Below are 14,612 nucleotides of genomic sequence, written 5' to 3' on the forward strand. Positions count from 1 at the left end.
GTATAATGCATCATCATCATCATGACCATCTAGCTGATCACCCCAAGAGGCAATCTAGCAGCCATTAAGCCATCTCTTCCCATCCTCCCTGTCCCCAGCCCGACAAACATTAATCTGATTTTTGCCTTTTCTATACATTTAACATAAATAGAATCATGGATATTAGGCATTTTGTGTCCGGCGTTTTCACTTAGCACACTGCTGTCAAGGTCCACCATTGCTGCATGTGTCAGTACTTCGTACCTTTTCATGGCTGAGTAATACTCTATTGTATGGTTATACCACATGCTGCTTCTCCTTTCAACAGTTAATGAATATGTAGGTTCTTTCCAGCTTGTAGCTATTATGAATGATGTTGCTAAAAACACTTGATGTAAGTTTTTGCTTGAACATCTATTTTAAGTTCTAAGAGAGATACATATGATTGGAATGTCTGAGTCTACATTACTGTATTACTGATCGATGGCATTGTTTTATATATATATATAAATTTTGTCCCTGGTAGGGAGTAGAGGAAGAAAGAAATTTCTTTTAAAATTTTATTCTCTAATAAGATACAAACTCCACATTTTCAAAGGTGAGATAGGAAGGAAGAACTAATATTTAATGAGGACCTATTGTTCCCAAGTGCAGTTATATATAATTCATAGTTACATGTAAGTGTAGGGTATGGACAATTGACGAGGAAGTCAAGGAATTTATGGTCACACCAAATATGTGCCTCAAGGATTTGAAATTTGATCCTTTGGACCAGGAAATCTTTAGACTTTCCATCATTCAAATGGTTTGAAAATTTAGGAGAGGAAATAGTATGCATTCCCAGGGCCCAAAAAAGAGCTCAACAAATTGTTAGGTGACTTACTCTAAATAACTCCACAAAAACAGATCAACCAAGAGCCTGGCTAGTACCTGCTCTGCTTTGCATGCAAACAGAATAGATGTTGACACATTTATTCTCAACAAAAAGAATTTCTTTTCTTCTAAAGGGTATGTTATGACATGAAAATTGTATTTGTTGATTCTAAAAATGGCAAATTAAGTGTATTGTACTCCCCAGCACTATCTGTTGTGTGTATATAACCCCCTCCCCTTTCAGATTCTTTCAATGGGAAGAATCCCTAATGAGAATAGTTGCAAAATCTAGTATCAGTTTATTATTTCCCTTCTTGTTCTGCTATACTTCTTACTTTTTTGTCTGCATCTATTGGTCGCATCCTAGGTAATTTCTCCTATGTTATTACATCCAAATTTCTGTTTCCTCTTTCATTTAATCATTTAGCTTCTGGTGTACCAGATACATCACTCATTTATATGTCTATATAACCCTCTGATGACCTTCCAAGTCACAAAGGAGTTCATATCATCTGGCAAAAATATTTCAGGCTTGAGAATTATGAGATCTGGCCCCCAAATTCTACTTCCCTACTAACCACGTCAGCATGGTTGAGGAAAACACATAACCCCTCTTGTCTTCTGTTTTCTAACCTAAATGATAATGTAAATCATGCAGAGTCATTGTGACGATGGAATTAAATAGTGTGTTTGCTAAAAGTTGAACACCTAGCTCATGACTTGACCTGGGATGTGTCCCCAGTGTTTCATTTTCTCCCCCTATTTGGTGGTGGTAGGAGAAGGAAGGACAATGAACAGGAGAACGAAGTATTTTAAATGGAAAATTTTCCAGGAATTTTAAGACCATTACCTCTGCTTATGTGGGAGCTCTGATGTCCTAGTGGTAAGAAGTTGTGCTGCAATACCAAAGGCATGTGGTTCAAACCCACCGGCTGCTACACAGGAGAAGGATGGCTATCTCCTCTCCTAATATAAAGTGCTTCTGAGAACCCACTGAGGGGTCAGCTATGGGTCAGTTCCAACTCTACAACAGATAACAACACAACACCTGTGTTTATATAACATAAAAATAACAACTATTGTTAAGATATTGTAACTTTTCAGAACTTAATTCTTCTGCAATCCAAATGTTAATTCAAATCAACATCCAGTTGAGGAGATTCTGGTAAACTGAAAGAACTAATAAGGTCATAAAATTCAACAAGTTTCTCAAGTCTGAGAAGGTAAGAAAGGAGTCCTTCATTAGCCAGAGCCCTTTGGTCTGGAAACAACTCTCTGATTTAGATACACATCATGTTATTCTTCTCAGTGGGGCAAAACTAGTGAGTTTTCTGAAGTAACGGCCTTACTTTGGCAGGGGGAAGGTGGAAGGAAAGAAAAGGCATTTCTAGTTATTGAACAGAAGTTTGCCATCAACTTGATACAAGTCAGATTCTCCAAAGATGAGCTATGTGTAGCAAACTCACTTCTTTCAAGTCCTGTTTATGGTTGGTTAAGTAAGCAATGGGGTGATCTGTCACCTCTGCTTTCTAGCCGGTGAGTGGAGAGAGCAACAAGCCAATGCTGATGTGAATGATTTGGACAGTAAGTAAATAAATCCCACCTTGATAAGCTGGACTCTGCTGCCACTCTCCCACGGGCCCCAAACATTTTTATTAAGGACTGGTGAGGGCTTCCCAGGAGGAGGCCAGAGACCCCACCACCTTGGAGGTCTCTGCAAATAGACCTGCATCTCATTTGTTGGAGATAGTTTGCATAAGAAGGTAGGAAAATGGGTGAACAGAGTATCATTTTAGACCACAAAGAAGCCTTGGAGAAAATGCCCAATTCCATCATAACCATTTGCTTAACTTTAGAGTGTGGGTTGTGTACAGAACCTGCACCGCAGTGGTAATCAATACCCGGATGAATGAATGCATGGAAGGTAGGAGGGAGCTTCAAGGTTGCTTTGCTGAAGCAAGTTTCACAAGCCTAATTATATTGTCTGTAAGTCAGATTACTGGAACAGAACATACAAATACCAAATCAACACTTCATTGGGTAAGAAGTATCTCTTCCTATTTGGGGAATCGCCTATGCTCTTGGTGGAAAATTTTTTAATGAGAGATGGAAATGTTTTATTTATGTTCAGCCTTTCCTAAGTTTATACCTATTTCTAATCATTAAGTCTTCTAAAACACTGCCCCAAAGTGAGAAACAACTTCCTTTAAAATGCCCCAAACTAACAACTTCCATGTTCTTAGTGTTGTTGACTACTTCAAGGTCTTTCTTGTATCATTTCCAATTCAAAGCAGAGAGATGTCCTTTATGGTAGTGGTTTCCAGCACATTCACTGAACAGCCAGATTGCTTGATATTTTAATATTGGCTCCACATTGATCAACTAGCTATATGCCCTGGACAGGTCACTCAGCTGCTCTGTTCCTCAATTTCCTCATTCATCTATAAGCTGTGAATGATAATAAGGGCTATCCTTTTCTAAAGGATTGTCCTGAAGTTTAAATGAGTCAATCTATGCAAAGCACTTACAAGAGTGAAAATTTGTTGTTATTCTTGCAACTCATATCCGATTTCAAAGGAAGGTCGTACAGGTATATTTGCTCAAATGGATTATGAAATTGAGAGATTCTCCAAGGCATATATTGAGTTTAGGCTGGAGCCCAAGACATATTTTCTATCCCAGTCAAGGTTTTTCCATTATAATAAAGAAATTTAATTCATCCTCCACTACTCATAGCTTTGAGTTGTATATTAAATAGGCTAATTGTAGTCCAAAGTTATTTACTACTGAAAATTCCAGGAGAGTCTTGTCTGAACAGAACTTCAGTGATACCACAAGCCCAGTTTAAGTGGGCCTCAGTGAGCAAACCTTTAGGTATGCTAGAAGTGACCACATTTCCCCGCTCTTCCTTTCTTCTTTGACTTTTTATGATAGTGTTTCTCTTTTCTTCACTAATAAATTCACTTTTCAGAACAAGGTTTACGTGTCTTTAGATTATAGTTTCTCTCTCTTTCTCATATTACTACTGGGCCTGAACAAACGCACAGCTGACCCTCTACTGAGTTTCTGAGACTGTTCATTGCATGAAAGGAGATGCTCATCTTCCTCTCTTGGAGCGGCTGTTGGATTCCAACCACCAGAGAAATGTGGCCTTTGCTTTAGCTGTTGTTGTTGTTGTGTGTACCGTCGAGTCAGAACTGATCCATAACTAATCCTCCAGTGGGTTTTCAGAGGCAGTTTAATTACACAGGAGGAGATTGCTCATCCCTCTCCTAAGGAGCAGCCGGTGGATTTGAACCATGTGCCTTCAGGATTGTTGCATAGCTCCTTATCACTGGGCCATTAAAGTTGGTGGTGGTGGTGGTAGTAGTGGTGTATGGTAGAGTCAGAATCGACCTATAGCTGGCCCTCCAGTGGCTTTTCAGAGGCAGGTAATTATATGGGAGGAGATTGCCCATCCTTCTCCCACAGAGCAGCTGGTGGCCTTGAACCATGTGCCTTCAGGATTGTAGCGCAGGCTCTTGGCCACTAGGCCATCAGAGCTCCCTAGGCCACTAGCGTGCTACTCCCTAATGTTGAAAATAGGAAAATAGGTGGACAGTAAAAAAACAAACAAACAAAAACCAACTAACCAAGCTACTGAGAAACAGTAATTATTTTGGTGTATTCTTTTCATGTCTGTTTTTCTTCGCATATGATGACTATCTATCTACCTACCTAACTATGTTGTTGTTATGTAAAGATGAGTTGGAACTGACTCATAACTGACCCTCCAACAGGTTTTCAGTAGTAGCATATTGCACAGAAGGAGATTTCCCATATTTCTTCAGCTGCTGGTAGATTTAAACTGCATGCCTTTGGGTTACAATGCAACTCCTTACATATATATATATGTATGTGTATATGTGTGTGTGTGTGTGTGTGTGAATATATATATACACACGCACACACTAACTGTAACATGGGAGAAAGATGAGCAATCTCCTCTTCTACTCCACTTATGCAGTTTACAGTTTCTGAGCACCCACTGGAGAATCAGCTATGAGTCAGTTCTAACTGCACAGCAACGAAGAACAATAATGCATACACACAGACAGACATACCTTCTGCATAATGTGGATCTCAGTAGTAGTAATGATAGTGCATTATGTAGATACTGAAAACCATTCGTTTACCTTGTAACTAATTTGAGACTGAGATCTTGATATACCATGGACCGCCATGAAAACAAATAGGTCTGTCTTGGAGAAAGTAAAACCAAGTTTCTCCTTGGAGGCTAGGATTTTGATGCTCCGTTTTACATACTTTAAGAAAATGGAGAGGAGGGACTAGGCAGTGTCTTCTTTAGGCATTGTTGTTGCCACTAAGTCCATTCTGACTAACTGTCTAAAAAGTTAAGTGCTACTCTACCAACTAAAAGGTTAACAGATCAAACTCCTCTACAGGCATCTCAGAAGGGACACCCCTCAGACTGTTCCTGAAAGGTCTTTAGGCTCTGTACTTAAAATTAGTTCATAAGTTCCTGTGAAGAAGGTGTTAGGAATTTTTCTCCTCTGGCTGTGCCAAAGTTCACATAATCAAGGAATTGTAGGAGTAAGATTCAAACCCAAGCCTGACATCCTCAGCCATGCAGCTCTTACATTCATTCATTTAAAAATTATGATTGTTGTTATATAGCATGGAGTCAGATCTGACCCAGAGCAGACCCTCAGTGGGTTTTCAGAGGCCGTAAATAACACAGGAAGTGATTGCCCATCTTTCTCCAGCAAGGCACCTCATGAATTTGAACCGTGTGCCTTGAACATGATAGAACGATAACCATATGCCAAAGTTGAGTTTCTTTGGTGGGCACATGGACCTGATCTCTATCCTCATGAAGCTTAGTGGGAGGGAAAGTGTAAATCTAACTATAACATAAATAAATGTGAAAGAAACTGTGAGGTTGAGGTCCATGGTACATTTATAACCTGTATTAAGAATTTTATTTTGACAGGAACTATGGAAGATATTGCTGAGAAGTAACACTTGAATTAATAAGATGAGAACAGTAAGTGAAAGAACCAGGCAAACACTTGGGAAGAGGGAGGAGTGGTTCAAGCGGAGGAACAGCAAAGGCTTGATGGGAAAAGGAAGCACAGGGTTATGAGAGCTTAAGAGATGCCATGGGATGGGTCTGAAATATGAGGGGGAAAGAAGTATAGTGAAAGGGAGACTGGGGAAAGAAAGTACAGGGCCATGTGAAGCTTTGAAGCTAATTAAGGAGTGTCATCCACTTCCAAAAGAGCTTCCCCTCGGAAACTCTATGAACTTGGAGAAACAATGAAAGTTATACAAGGGTTCACGTCTTTTGTTCACAGGGTCACTATGAGTCATCTATGACTCGATGGCACTTAACAACAACTAAAATAATAGCAGTCATATAAAAATTGAAAACATGGAGATGGCATGATTAAATTTCATTTCAAAGTGATTGGTCCAGCTTTGATGGTGAGAATATACAGAGATGAGGTGTGAGGAAAATTATGTACTGGTTCAGGAAGGTTCAGGATGTTATAGTTCTAGTCTGGGTTGGTAACACTGTAGCTTGAGCTAGGATATTTTTAGCTATAGAGCAAAGTGGACGTATTTGGAGAGCTTTAGCTGAAAAAGAATCCATGGTTGGTACTGCCAACTAATAGGTTAGATGTCAGAGGACACACAGACCACACAGGCCACACCTATTTCCAAAACAGCCGTTGAAAACCCAGTTCTACTAGGATACACATGGGGACATCCTGAAACAATTGATTAGAAGGCAAAATCCACACAGCTAGGTGATGGATTGGAAAAAGAGGGGGGAGGGAACCATTAGAAATGAATGTAGGGTCTCTTTTTTGTGTAAGTCAGAGAGTGGTGCTACCACTGATGTGCTCCCATCGATGTGGTGAATATTGGGCAGAATTGGATTTGAGAAGGATGACTATTAGTTCAGGTTTTAGACTTGTTGAGTTTGAGGATCCTTTCAAACACTGAAAAAAGATGTAATACAGGCAGTAAGGTGTAGAGATCTGGGGTTTACAGCAAACATCTGTTCTGTATTTGTGTAAGTGGATGTCATTTACGTATGAGTGTTAGTGTACATTTGTCATTCATTTGGTTTGTCCAGTACTTGAACCTCTCTACCAATATTTGGGAAGTCCTTCATCCTAGAAGACAAAGCCCATTGTGCACTGTTTTGTTGTTGCACTGTGCCTTTGAGTAAGAACCAACCCATGGCTGACCCTCCAATGGCTTTATAGAGACCGTAAATCACACAGAAGAAGATTGTCCATCCTTCTTATGCCAAGCACCTGATGGATTCAAACCATGTACCTTTGGGATTGCAGCGCAGCTCCTTACCACTAGACCACTAACTCCTTGAATTACTTAAGAAGATAAAGTTAACAGCCATCCCTTTTCTGACATGTTTGCTTTATTACTATCAGTTAAAACAGACATGAAACTAATGAATCATTACTAGGGGCAAAGAGGGCTCTATAATAAAGGGTTCCATATACCAAAGGGAGAGGATCAATTTAAAATATGAAATAATAAAATAATATAAAATATAGAAAACTTATATAAAACTAGATTAACAGTGCTCAACCCACAATCCGAAGTGTAGCTTTACCACATCTCCTTCATCTTTGCAAACAATTGTAAATACAACTCTAATTTCTCTACAGCCCTGATCACACAACAGTTTTCCTAAGAATGTGCATTTTTATTTTGATACCAGATATGTTTTGCTTTAAAAATCTGAACACAGAAGTTTTGTAGCAGACCTACAACAATTTTGATCAAGGGCTATAGCTCCAAGATATCTGTGGTCCCACAGTTCCTGGTATGGTTGGTATTGAATGAGATTCTGACTCATGGACAAGTCTTTTTCATAGTATATATCTAAGCAGAGCAAGGCTCAAGGGTCAAAGAGAGAGGCTGTCTGCTTTTTGGCAAGCAGAACAACTTGATGGGTGGACAGGAGGACTAGCTCTGTCTGCCACAGCTAACTGTGTAGCCTTGGATGGGTCCTCCCACTCCTAACGCTTGATTTGTCACCACTACTGAGGGTCATGGACTTTACCAATCTCCAGGGACCTTTCTCCCTCTAACAATTTCTGACATATCCTTATATGAGTTGTAAGCCTTTGATAGGACTTATCCTTACCAAGTCATCTGACATGGCTTGTCCTTAGCTTGAGGACAACAAGCATAGCAGCAGAGCAATTACCTGGTTGATTCACACAGAGGAATTATTTTACTGGGATGAGGAAGCAGAATTTATTGTCTAGCTCTGAATAATTGAAAATGTTCATCCCCAAAGCTATAAATATGCTACTTAAAATAGCAAAGTTGAAAGAAAACTAGCACATCTGCAAATTTAAAAGAAAATTCTCCTTTTTTTTCTTAATTAGCAGTAGGATTTCTTTTTCATCTAAGTTGTTTGGGTTTTTTGCTTTTTCTTAGTATGAACTTGATGCTGCTTATCTAGATGAATGTAATAAAATAGTCCTAGGGGAAGTATAGTTACTAATCATTGAGACAAAACAAAACCCAGTGTGGGCTGTGAGGGATTTTTGCCTGAATAATGGACTATCATTGATCCAAAGAACTTTCTGCAATGATGGAAAGGTTCTGTCCAGAGCTATCCTTCTGCAGCTACTAGGTACATGTGACTATCAAGCACATGCCATGTGTCTAGCTAGCACTGTGCAGGAACGGAATTTTTACTCTTCATGAACATAAATTTAAATGGAAATACCCCCATGTGATTCGTGGTTATTGTATTGAAGAGGGAAAAGACAAGTGTAGCCAAAAGGCCCCTAACTTACCACGGCAAAGACTTCCATCCAAACGAGAAGCCCAGGTAAATGGACATTTCCTGAAGCTAATCATTTGGAGCTTGCTTTGGGAGGGGTCTGGGAGGCAGGGGCAGAACTCACCCTTTCCCAGTGCTGTGTGTGGGTTTATTGATTGTCTACATGATTGCTTTTGTAAAGGGACTACCTCTCTGAACCCAGAATTAGGAACTCCGAATTTGAAGCCATTTATTAGGCTTAAATTTATGTGGTGTGAAATCTGTTAGATCATTTGCTCGTCAGTAGGTTGTCTAGAATAAAGGCCCATCTACAAAGGCTTTTCAGGGTGAGGGTCACCAGTGTAATCAGAAACATACCAGCCTGGCCTCCAGCAAAAGACTGTGTGCTTTCAAGTAAATTTCTATTTTGCAAAGTGGCCTTTTGAAGACCTTGCCATTGGTAACATTTCCTCTCTTATTAAAAGAAAGAAAGAGCAATTATTTTTTCACTATTGTTCAACTTAAAAAATCAAAAGGTAGAAGCCCCTCGTACTTGAAAACAAGGAGTACACGGGACTGCCAGGCAAAAACGAACCCTTCAAAGCTAATAAACACGTGGTGGAATTCAGCGAGAAGGTTTGATTAAAATTTAGACAAATTGTGCAATGAGGCCAAACAACCAGCCCTGGCAGTAAGACATAAGGCTGATATTTGCTGTCTTTTATGAGAGGAAATCACTAGCCTTGGGATTGCAGTTGAGTTTATCCTTCCAGCAACCACCAGACACATATCGTGTGCAGGTCCCGAGTGAGCTTCCGGGGAAGCACGGTGATGGAGAAATGGCTGCCGGCCTCAGGGGCCTCACAGTCTGGGGAGAGACAGCAGTCAGTCCTGTGCACTGTTTCCCAAAATCATCTGACCATAAACCCGTCTACATTTTGAAGCACAGATTCCCAGACCCTTCTCCCCAAAATTCTGATTCTAATAGAAGGTCTGTAGTAGGTTCTGAGATGCTGGATGTCTACACAGACACTTTACTAAACAAAAAATAAACCCACTGCCTTGAGATCGGTTCTGACTCTTGGTGAATCTCCACTGGGCTTCATATGCCAGTGAAAAGACTGCCCATTTTTCTACCATGGAGCAGCTAGTGGATTCAAATCACTGATCTTTAAGTTAGCAGCCTCATATGCAATACAGTATGCCATCAGAGTTCCTAACAAATACCTTTGTTGATGTTGCCACCGAATCAAAACTGACTAGGAACTGACCCCCCAGCAGGTTCTCAGAGGATATAAATTACATGACAGAAGACAGCCCATCGTCCAATCTCAGAGCAGCTGGTGGATTTGAACTTCTTGCCTTTGGATTGAGAAGGCAACTGTTCACTGATTCGGTTACCAGAGCTCCCTTGGAAATATCCTTATTATTGTTGTTGCATGCTGTTCAGTCAGAACCAACTCAGAGTGGAGCCCCCAGTGGATTTTCCAGCGTGCAGTAAATCGCATGGCAGGATACTGTCCATCCTCTGCCGCAGAGCTGCTAATTAATGAAAATTGCACACCTTTGGAATTGCAGTGCAGCTTCTTACCACTAGACAACCAGAGCTCTCTAAGAGCCCTTAGAAGATTCTTACCAGGAAATTTAACTGAATTTGGCATAAAAAAAAAAAATTATTCTCACAACTGGGCCAATTGGCAGCATCATGATAGATGGAAAAGAGGTTGAGATTATTAACAATTTCACCCTGCTCAGATCTTCAATCAACACCCTGACACCAACAAACAAGAAACAAAGAGATAAGTTACATTGGAAAAATCTGCTTGTCAAGGACTTCTCCAGTGTTCTAAAAGAGCAATGCTGTAGTCTGGAGACTAAGGTGTGCCTGATCCAGGAAATGGTCTTTGCAATTACTTGCTATGCATCAAAGAGTTTAGCAATGACTAAGGATGACAGAAGAAGAATTAATGCCTTTGAGTTGTGATGCTGGAAAAGGGCATTGAATATACCGCATACCACCAAGAGAACATTAGTTTTGTCCTGGATAGGGTGAAACCAAGTTGCTCATTGGGCAAGGATTTTAAGGCTCTGTCTCACATAATTTGGGCATGTTGTCAGGAGGGAGCAGTCCTTGGAGAGGGGCATAATGCGTGGAAGGGTGGAGGGTCAGCACAGAAGAAGAAGGCCCTGGACAAGATGGATTGACACAGTAACTAGGGTTATGCAGACAGTTGTGTCAGAGATGGTGAGATTGGCTTAAGAAAGGACAGGGTTCAGAGTTATTGTGCATTGGAGTCACTGTGAGTTACAGGTGATTCAATAGCAAATACCAACAATAACAAAAGCATCAAACACCAGTGTCTCCTCCTGTTTCCCTGTTCTTTTCAAAAGAGACCCAGAAGCCAATCTCTACTTTCTCTGTTCCTTTATTTGCATCACTGAAACCAGTGAATTGCATATTCTGGTCATTCCTTAAATCCATCCTACCAAGCCACACCTCACACCTGGGTTGCAGAAGACCTTAGCTTTTCTTTTTAGTCATGATTCTTACCTATCTGACTTCATTCTCTGGAAAGCTGGGATCTTTCTAAAGCATGAGATTGAAGGCGTTCCATTTCTGCCTAAAACAATTGCATAGCTCCCACTCTCTGAGAAATTCTGAGTTTTGGCAGGGCACCTAAGGCCTTTGGTGACCTGACCCTCACCCTCCTCCCTCATTCATTTCCACTTTTCTCATTTCGTGCATAGGCGTTGCTTGCTTATAAAGCTCTAGTGACTCAAGAGTTAAGGGTTTGACAGCTAAGTGAAAAGGTCAATTATTCAAATCCATAAGCTACTCTGTGGGAGAATAGTATGACAATCTGTTGTTCTGTGCTATAAAGTCAGGTGCACCTTACTCTCCAAACTGACATCTTTGCTCTTCAGCACTCCATAGAGGTCCCTGACAGCAAATTTCCGTAATGCAATTCATCGTGTGTGTGTGTATGTGTGTGTGTGTTTACTTTTCTTTTTAAAAAAATTTATTAATTTTAATGAACATCTATAGAGATTTTGGATTTCCATTCATTCATTGTTGCACTTTTTCCCCTGCCCATCCTTCCCCTTAGCTGCAATTCATCTTTTGATTTCCTCACTGCTGGTGCCAAGAGTGTTGATTGTGGAACTGAGCAAGCTAAAATTGTTAACAACCTCAATCTCTTTTCCATCTATCATGATGTTGCCAATTAGCCCCATGAGAATCTTTGTTTTCTTGATATTGAGCTTCAATCCATATTGCAGACTACAGTCCTTAAGCCTCTGCAGCAAACGTCTCAGGCTTTCGTCAGTACTATAGTCTTAGACACCCTATTTGGCCATTCTTCCTTGTCCTACTGAGTCTCTATGATTCCACATCAACACAGTGACAGTGAGTATTATTGATTCACCTTACTGACTCACTTTTTCCATGTCATCTCCACTGAAACCATTCCAGATCTTGCCATGTTGTATGACTTGTTCACTTGCCTGTGGTCAGAGCAAGGGCAGAGAGAAAGGAAATTGAATTGAAAAGGAGTGAATATGGCCCAGGATGGCCAGAGCTTAGAGCAGAAGCAGGGTCACAGTGGGGCACAGGCCAGTCATAAGGAGAATCTGAATTATGAAGGGCATTAAAGCTTTAGAGAGTGGGCTCTAAACTGTAGGAATGAGGGGAAAATCTGGGTGAGAAGGGACCAGGCAGGGGCCAGAAGGGGGCACAGCAAGAACAGGCAGTCCTACAAGCATTCTTGTTAGGGTTTGTTTGGGTTTTTTATTTTATATTTAAGAAAATGTAAAAAATAATTGAAAGTAGGGAATATAGCATAATGAAACAACTCCTTTGCAGAGATGAACTCTATTAGAAGCATTCTCTTCATGCAAGGGAGAAAAAGAGGAGCTTTAAACTCATGTGTCGTAATGATGATCACAGCTGTCCAGCTTCTTTCCTTGCAGATATGAACCCTCCTGAATTCCATCTTCTTCCTCTGCTTCCACTTTATTCAAGGAGACACAGGAGCAGCACACAACATGCCATCTTTCAAGATGCTCCTGGTCAAGTAGGAAGCACTGACATGGGTACACTTTTGTCACACGATGTGTCAAGTGCCAAAGAGAGCAAAAATTCCAGTGGGGTCAGAGGATGGATACATGCTGGGGAGAAAGAGAGGCCTAAGCTGAAAATACAAGTGTTCTCAATGCCCAGCCAAGGAGCTTGGAGACTATGAGCAGCCATTACAAACAGAGTTTAAACAAGGGCAAGACGGATAAGACCAGATTTGTATTTCAGAAAAATCCAGAAAGGAGGAACGCCAGCTTGACGCCTGAGTGTCAAGTCAAGGGACTTTAGGATAATACAATGATAAAGGGTGACACTCAAGCTAGTACTGTGGCAGAGGTAAGGGAGAAGATCAGCGATGGAGCAGAGGTAAGAAGATAAAATCCACAGATTTTGGTGACCGAGGCTAAGGGGTTAGTAAGAGTCAGCACGGCAACTTATCCCTTCCCATAAAACCTTCGGAGTCAAGCCCCACACCCCCTGCAGCAACTCCATTAATGCTAACCACCTGGCACCTGCCATTTGGTGGCCTGACACTGGCCAGGCCTCCTCGGGCACCTTTCATGTGACATTCCTCCCTCCTCAGCTTTCACAGGACGAAGGGTTACTGCCCGTGGCGCTGGGAGATGAGAAGCAGGCCCCCGGGGGTGAGAAGGGTCGATGGAGATGCCCCTGCAGGCAAGAGCTGCCGCTTCAGTTCCCACAGAACTCAGGGGTTCAAAGTCCCAGGATCACCGACAGGAGGTGCCGGGGCCACAGAGGGGCCAGCCAATGCCCCGGCTTTACGTATGCAGTCATCAGTGCAGGAGCCCGTTGACTACTGACTGGCAAATATGTGGCATCGGAAGGTCCAGAGAAGACCTGGAACACTCTTTACTTCTGCAGAGCATATTCCCAAAATTATCTGTCTGGTTTTCAGTCTCCCAAGACTGCTGCCAATTTGGTTCCGACCCGTAGCTGATCCTCCATTGGGTATTGTAGGCTGTAAACCGAAATAGGAGATAGTTGCCTATTTCCTCCTAAGGAGCGACTAGTAGATTAGAACTGCCATGGACTTGAAGCCTTTGGGTTTGTAGCACAACTCACTGCATAACCACCAGAGTAGCCTTCAAAACAACTGCTGTGATTGTTGTTAGATGCCATTGAGCCGACTACAACTCACAGCTCCCCTGTGGACAACAGACCTGCACCAACCTCGTGATCTCTGAGAGGCTGTTACTGTTCCTACGTCAGTCTTATTGGGAGTCTTTGTCTTTCTCTGACTCTCCAGCTTTCCCAACGTGTCTTTTTCCAAAGAATGACCCCTCCTGGCAATATGCCCAAAGTATGTGAGATGAAGTTTTGTCATCCTTGCCTCTACTTCCTCCAAGACAGATCTTTGTTCTTCAGCATTCTTCTCCAACACTATGATTCAAAGGCATTGGATCTTCTTTGTCGTTGTTGTTATGTGCCATCAAGCTGCCTGTGACTCATAGCAACTCTATATGCAGCAGCTCTGAAGCTTGCCCTGTCCTGAGCCAATTTCAATGATTCTGACACACTAACTCCCGTTGCCCCAGTCACTGAATCAATCCATCTCATCCAGGGTCTTCCTCTCCTGCACTGTCCCTCCACCCTTCTGAGCATGATCTCCTTCTCCTCAAGAATTGGCCTCTCCTGACCACATGCCCAAAGTATGTAAGACAGAGCTTCAAAATCTTAGCATCAAAGGAGAAACTTGGTTTCATCCTCTCCAGGACAGACTTATTTGTTTTCTTGGTGTGTTCAAGACTCTTCTTCAGCACCTTAACTCAAAGGCATCAATTCTTCTATCATCCTTAGTCATTGTCCAGCTCTCTGATGTATAGCAAATAATTGTGAAGACCATGGCCT

The sequence above is a fragment of the Elephantulus edwardii genome, unplaced genomic scaffold (assembly GCF_000299155.1).
Source record: "Elephantulus edwardii isolate Elephantulus edwardi_28Jun2011 unplaced genomic scaffold, EleEdw1.0 scaffold00009, whole genome shotgun sequence".
Classification (NCBI taxonomy): Eukaryota; Metazoa; Chordata; class Mammalia; order Macroscelidea; family Macroscelididae; genus Elephantulus; species Elephantulus edwardii.